At 38.0% G+C, this 7,612-nt stretch overlaps 1 long non-coding RNA gene across 2 annotated transcripts in view; it reads left to right on the top strand.

The window, feature by feature from the left end:
* LOC130152895 (uncharacterized) overlaps positions 1-7,612 on the top strand; it is a 34,355-nt gene continuing 26,743 nt past the window's right edge. Inside the window, exons 1-2 of one of the 2 annotated variants that reach the window (XR_008823316.1) lie at positions 1-1,822; positions 1,976-4,239. This is a non-coding gene — a long non-coding RNA (uncharacterized LOC130152895). Of the gene's footprint in view, positions 4,240-7,612 lie in introns of both variants that reach the window. The other variant, XR_008823210.1, reaches the window with a different exon arrangement.

The following is a 7,612-nucleotide window of genomic DNA, read 5'->3' as shown; positions in this document are numbered from 1 at the left end:
GGAGAGCCTTTGACCCTAGAGTACAATGTTAGTCTGCCTTGCACCCTGTAAATAATTAATGATCCCAGTGTAGTAAATGGTTATAACACTGAGATACAATTCATCAGACTCCCACATCCAATCCTCAAAAAACTAAACTGCCTATTCATAGAATTAATGTTACTGAAAAAAACATTAAAGTTTGTTTTCTAGCTCAAATTGTATATGGTGACTGCAGGACTAAGTCTTTGGGAGCAGCTTTCTGAAACTGGTGGAGGCAGTTTGGCCTTTAAGCCTTAGAAGTGCTTTTACAAACTTGTAGAAAGGCACATTTGGCTGTGTTAGTTTGGGATGCCACTCAGTTACACAAACACAGCACCAAAAGTTTTCCTTGAAAACTCTTCCTACAGCACAACAAAATGCTGTGGCTTGAACTTTTGAACCTTTTTTTCTAAATGAAATTATTTCAAACTTAGTATGTATATTTGCTTGAATTGCCCACAGTGATGAAATATTCTACTTCTTTTCCAACAAGCAAATATGTGAAACCCACTGAAGAGTCAAAAGCCCTGTAATATCAGTTCTCTCCGTGATTACATCAATGAACTGTGGATTTGGAATTGTGGAAGCCTAATGATGACAAAGATAAAGCAGGACTGACTTTAATACATGTTTGTAGAGTTAGCTCCTGCATTTTTACAGAAAGGTTATGTCCTGGTTTCATCTGGGATAGAGTTAATTTTCTTCTTATTAGCTGGTGCAGTGTTTTGGATTTGGTGCGAGAACACTGCTGACAGCACACAGATGGGTTTGTTTGTTGCTGGGTGAGGGTTATACTGTGTCCAGGACTTTTCAGTTTCTCAGTCCCTGCCAGCGAGAGGGCTGGAGGGGCACAGGGAACTGGGAGGGGACACAGCCAGGGCAGCTGACCCAAACTAGCCAAAGGGATATTGCATGCCATGGGATGTCACACTTTGTGTATAAACTGGGGGGCATCGGTCAGGGTGAGCTGACCATTGCTTGGGGACTGGCTGGGCATCGGTCAGCAGGCAGTTGTGTTGTGCATGACTTGTTTTTCTTTCCTCCCTTCCCTTTGGATTTCATTCCTCTCCCTCTCTCCCTCCTTTTCATTATAACTGTTATTGTTGTTATTATTGTTGCTCTTTCATTTTTATTTTATTTCAATTATTGAATTGTTCGTATCTCAACCCTTGAGTTTCACATTCCATTCTGATTCTCCTCTCCATCCCTCTGGGTGAGAAGGGAGTGAGTGAGTGGCTGCATGGCATTTAATTACCACCAGGGTTAAACCATGACAGGTTACTAAAAATAAAGAAAAATAAACCTAAGGGGAGATGATTTTCAAATTTTTGTTTGATTTGGGGCAGGGGGATTTTTTTAAAAGCAAACAAAAAGCACAATCCATCTAGAGTAAAAATCTATTTCTATGGAAGAAGAATCTCCTTCCTTGATCCAAGAAGCAGAATTCTGAAGGAATGTGTGTTTCTCCCTGTAAAACCTAACACAGTTTTGCCACAGATTTCAGTTGAAGCAGGACTGGATTATGATTCTTCTAAGAAAAAGAAACTTAGAAAAGACTGCCCGAAACCCCAGAAAGCATATAACTATTGAGCAAACCGGTATTTCACAATGTAGGTTTAAATATATTAACAGATAGAAACTCCTGTAAAATTGTTACCACACAGCATCATTAGATCACATCACTGATGCATTTCACCACCTGAATTTACAGGACCTGCTTGTGACCTTTACAAGTCTGCTGCTTGTGACCATAAAAATGACAGCTCCTTCCATGCTGCACAGCCCTTCTGGCATGCTGCAGGTCAGTGGTCCACACACATCCCTGAACATGGAGCCTGAGGTCTCCTGGCCTTCACCAGAAGCCACCAAAGGCTCCTTGTTGCCTGCCTGCCTTGCTAGTCAGACATGATCCTCCTCCAATGCGCTTACGTGCTGTGTGTTGCTTTTTTTTCAGTAGACTGAAAGTAAAGTCTGAAGAAACAAAGCCCAAACTGAACAGGCATGCATCTTCAGTAAAGTAGTTACTTTCTAATACAAACCTGTAACAGAACTTTGTTATCATGTTAGCTGTAAAATAAAATGCTAATTAAATAAAAAAACAGTATCACAACCTTTGCTCTGGGGATGCTGTTATCAGATCAATTGGTATATATTGTTTGCAGTAATTGTTTCAAATTTTCTTATTGATTTTTATGTCTTCCAGGTTGTGAATTTTAATACTATTAGCCTTTACATGAAATGTATTAGTGTTTTGTCATTTAAATGAGGAAAAAGATAGGAATCGAGTTATGCAGATGAAACCCCCAGTATTGATTTATTATTAATACTGAAAGGTCACCATCTGGACAATTCCATAAAATAATACATCTGTATTGCTGCTAAATGGGAGCTTTAACATCTGGATCATATTATTCCAAATTTTCCTCATCCACCCATCATAGCAAGAGGAATTTCCTGACAAATCAGATTGCTGCCCAAAGGTAAAATGTTTTTCTCATTACCGTACTTTAAATGAGCTCAAAAAGACCTAGAAGTGAAGTCAGCATCAGCATCATAGACAACTTTCCCATTGTCTAATTATGCAGATTAAATAGGTCATACAAGCACCGAGTGAAAAATGTCCATCTGTCCTCTGCTTCCCTCACAATGCTCCCACTACTCCGAGCGAGTAAGAATGCCTATCACCAGCAATTTCAGCAGAAGAGCATTATTCCGCTATCCTTTCCATCTTATAGCATATGGTGAAAACTGCATACATAAAGAAAATAACTGTAATAATTAGATTTATTGCGAGGGACTGACCTTACCAGAACTTGTTAACTTGGCAATGCAAGCTAACTGGCTCTTTAAAAATCTAGTTCCTTTTGATGTGGACATATTCAAATACTCAAAAGCATATGCATGGAAGAAATAATAAATCAGCTGTTTGGGGTTTTTTTAAGGTTTAAATAATGTGCTTATACTTTGATAGTACATTGGAAACTGGCAGGGATTTCTATATTAAGTAAATCAACCAACCTTATTTTCAAGATTTGCCTCATTACTTAGGTATAGAAATAAATGCTGTCATAACTATGCTGCTTCATTTTTCAACTGTATTCCAAAGTAAGTTCTCATTACATGACTGTCACATGGTACAAGATACACAATCAGTAAAATGGGCAACCACCTATGGGACTAGATGTAAAGCTTTTGTTTTTGAGATTGTTCGGAGACCATGACAAATCTGCCTTTTTATCTCAGATATTTTAAGACTTCTGTTATGCAAGAGGAGAAAAATTTTGTCCACATATATAATATTTCTTTAACTTTCATCAATAGACAGCTTCTGACAGCAAGCAAATTGCATTATAGGAATCAGCTGAGTACCAGGATAGTATATATAGGAATCAGCTGATAGTGAGAATTTCCTTTGGGAAAATACAGAGTCAAAGCACTAATAAGCTTTTCCCTTCCTTCCCCATTTGATATGCTAGACTGCTGCCTTTATGTTGAGAAAAATGAATAAGATAGGCTAGGACAAGGCAGGAATGTTTTTTCAAGGATGTTAATTCTCTGACTAGGATTCTTTGTTGTCGCCTCACATCCCAGAGCACATACTACAGTTGCAAGCACATCTTACTGGGTTAGAGGAGTGCAAAGTTTGTGAGTGAAATGGAGAAATGAGAGCATTATCTGAACACAGATACAAGCCTATTGAAAAATCAGATTTTTACAGTGTGAACTGGCAGAACACAGGCTCCACATTTATTTTTTTAAATTTCAAATAACAATAAAATTCTCAAAAGTAACTGAAAAATTATCAGTTTCTTTAATCTGCTTCCTCATCATATGGGAGTTAACCCCAAACTGTCAGCAACGATCTAGAAAAAAAACCACCCACAGTTGTCAGTAGCCTACATTTTATTTCAGGCTAAGACTTACTAGAAAAAACCTACTCCTTATCCCCGCCCCCTCGTGCTAGGATAACACCCCTGTTACTCTATACGTAGCCATCTGGTGAAGGGTAATCTCTTCCCTCTTGCCAAAATTATCTACAGCTGAGCCTTGGTTGCTTTGCTGCAACTTTTTTGCTCTGGCCTCTTTGAAATAGGAGCTTTCCTAGTATGCCTGCCTTTTTTTTTTTTTTTCCTCCCCCAGGAGATATTTTACATTCTTGATAAGCCTGGATAAGGCTCTTTTGGAAGATACATGCTGTTGCTGTTTCTCTTGCATCTAGTAAGTAGTAGCTGCTTTCTTACTTTTTTTTTTTTTCTTTCTTTTTGAGCAAGCTAATGAATGCCCTTTCCATTTAGGGCTGATTTTATGCTCCCTTGGACCTTCATTTCCTTTTTCTTTCAAAAAGAAACCAAACTTTTCTTCTTTACATGTTTGCAAAGCACTTTGAAGGGGAGGGTGGGAGTCAATGACTGCAATCCTTTGTTTTATTTCTACTAACAGGACTGTGCAATTCCCTCTGAGCTCTTACTATGTCTAAGAATTGCGTAAGCATCCAAAGCAGGGATGTATATGTGCAAACACCCACCATGACCTCGAAGAATCAGACAGAAAGGTTTGCCTGATGCTGCCTTCCAAGCCATGATATGTAATGGAGGGCTGGCTACTTGTTTCTCTGATTTCTTGGGACAGAAAATGGAAAAAAAAAAAAAAAGCAAAAAAAAAAAAAAGCAGTTTTTGAGCAAAGAACTGGAGCCTCCCGTTGAAAATAACGTGTTCTACCTCTTCATCCAATTTCTCTTCTCTTTTGCTCCTAAAGATGCAAGTGTGTTGTTACAGGCAGGGGAAAGTGTTTGGTTTCTTTTCTTCAGTATTAGATACTGCTGCGCATAACCTACCTGTATGTGAACTACACAGGCATAAACCAAAAGGTCAAAAGCTGGACAGCAAGGAAGAGAAATGCATAAGCAAGCAAAAGTAGAGGGCTGTTTTCTCTTTAGTGAGCATGTGGCTTTTTTTCAAATTTTGACTTATTTAAATGTTTCCTACCAAATCAAACAAAAATGATATGCACGTGAACACAAGCATAATAACTGCCACCTGGAAGAACTGTAATGCAGAAGTCTAGACCTGCCTGTACTTAGGGAAGCAGTAGATCTTGTTGTTTATTTTTATGTTAAATGGACAATTTCCTGTATGCATTAACGAAGTAGTTTACATCCTAAATGTGACTATCTACAGTTTTTGCTCCTAAATCAGAAGGTTTTTTTAGCTAATATAACAATGTGTACTAGTTATTTTTCATATGTCTTGGGTAAGGATCTCATTAATCATTCTACTTTGTATCAACGTTTGTCCTATTTGTTACCCTTTAAAGCACAGTGGATCAGATTTTGGCAGTTACTATGCTGACAGAAATTTCTAACTTTAACTTTGCTGCATGACATACTTTTAAAGAAAGCAAGCTAATGCAATGAGATCAACAATATGTTCAAAAACTGTATAAAACTATCTGGATATGAAACATTAAAGCAATTAATACACAAACTTGTAAGTTGCTTTGATGACAAACACTCTTGTTACCTAACATGGAATAAATGCAATATCCATCTACTGGCAGAGATACACTGTAAGTAGCATTCACTATCGTAAAGTAACTTCATACACAGATAGGTGGTAGGTGTGAGAAAATATTCCTCTCCCAACTAAAGAGAGCATGAAGTGGAACGGCCAAAAAGTGCAAAGCGAGTTTCTCATTCTCAGTGCAAATGTCAGCTTCTGGTGCTACTATTTTTACTGAAAGAGGCTCTGTTTCTGTTCCTCTTTTACTGGAGAAGGAGGTCTTGCTGCTGCCACGCAGCTATGCACTGAAAATTGAGGCCCCAACGTGTTTCTAGTGCAGATGGTCTTGTTTTTTTTTTTGTTTGTTTTGAAATGCACTGCAAAACTAAAAAAAAAAATAAAAATCACAGTCTTACTAAAGTGTTGCAATGGCTGTAGTTGTACTGGAGCCTCCCTAAATTAGTCTAAATGCAGTTAAAAGTACCTTTTTTCCATATTGGCTATGTAGGTGTGACTGGCTACCGTAAACAAATAGTTGGGAATGAAGCTTCAGTTGCTGAAGACTAAGCTAAACAAGTAATAAGACTGTAGGAGGTCTAGGCTACTGGCATTTTTGACAGAGGTTAGGCCTACGTAGTACGTGTCAGCTTTAAGTACTGCTAAGGAGGATAACACCAAAGCAACAGAGTGCAAGCTTTTTAGATTCCCACAGGTTTTCCCAGTCAGATAGGGACTTTCCAAGCTGCTTATCATTGCACGCATACTTAGAATTCAGGTGTGTATCAGCACTGATTCAATACCAGTCTCATGCAAAATATTTTCAATGGAAAACAAAGACATGGACAGTGTGAGTGACTTAGTCACTTCAGTGTTGTGTTCTTTAGTCTAAAGGTCTGTTGAAATCAATAAGACAAAAACTAATAGAAAAAATACTTGAAAAGCCTGAACTGAGATGCTGACATGAGCATAAAATTATTGAATCATACAGCAGAACTGGTCTAGAAGAGAAGTTAAAGAGAACATAATGGTAAAGCAATATTGTATATGATTATGCTATACATGCTCAGGTATTGTGTGTGCTCAGGGTCAGAAGTGTGTGTTTCTAAAGGTAGAGAATTAGTGACATGAATCTAAAATCCTCAGGGAGCTGTGCTACCTATGATTTCATTAGACACTTCACCTGTATATATGCTGCCATGAGAAACATCTCATCACTGCTCCTAACGCTGTAAAGTATAGCTGAAGAGCCTGTTTCACAACCTCTGTATTGCAATTTTATGCCACTGTGAAACTCCACTAACAGTAAAGCTGTCATAGATAAGGCTGGGTTTATATCCCATACTAAAACAGTTTCTGTAAATTGTATCAAGGTTTTGTTCTTTAGCGTTTAACAGACCTGCCACATCAGGAGGTATGATGCTTTAGAGTCTGAAGAGCAATTGTCAAGACATAAAGTATTGATTGTGACAGTCATTGATGCCACTACTATTAAGAAGTTCACTTACCAAAAACTGGATTTCAATCTACGAATGGCTTAGGGCACTCAACAGCTGATGAAGATGGGAAAACTAAGCAGCTGCTTGTGTGCTTAAAATTCTGCCTGTCTGAAACATCTGTGTAATCCCCATTATCTGTTTAACATTCACTGAAAACTCACATTGCTTTTTAAGAACTGTCCCTTTCTGAGATGCCTAACTTTTTTTTTTTTTTTTTTTTTTACCTATTGAATAGGGAGGTCAGGGGTGGAAATCATGTCACTCTAGTTTTCTCAGGTTTTCAGAAAAGTCTGTGGTAGGGGAAAGGAAGTGAGCTGAAGCACCATAAGCCCCAGTTTTATCACCTTAACCACAAGACAAGCTTTCTCACTAATTAGGCTTGTGCATGAGTAACTTGATGAATAGAGGTCTTGAATTCATTCAGTAAACCCTCTGTAGTGTTACTTTAGCTGGATAAGGGTAGTGACTTTGTTCTCCTACCTAGTCCATTATTAGACAGTTGTTTGAAAACTCAAAGCCTTTTCCTTAAAAGCCTTCACCTGCTAAAGACTGACTATAGTATCAGTATGCATACACAGAAAATAAAATACAAGTTG

Source organism: Falco biarmicus, chromosome 1 (assembly GCF_023638135.1).
Source record: "Falco biarmicus isolate bFalBia1 chromosome 1, bFalBia1.pri, whole genome shotgun sequence".
In the NCBI taxonomy this organism is placed as follows: Eukaryota; Metazoa; Chordata; class Aves; order Falconiformes; family Falconidae; genus Falco; species Falco biarmicus.
The sequence above is the reverse complement of the archived record's forward strand: the minus strand, read 5'-3'. Positions and strand labels throughout refer to the sequence as shown.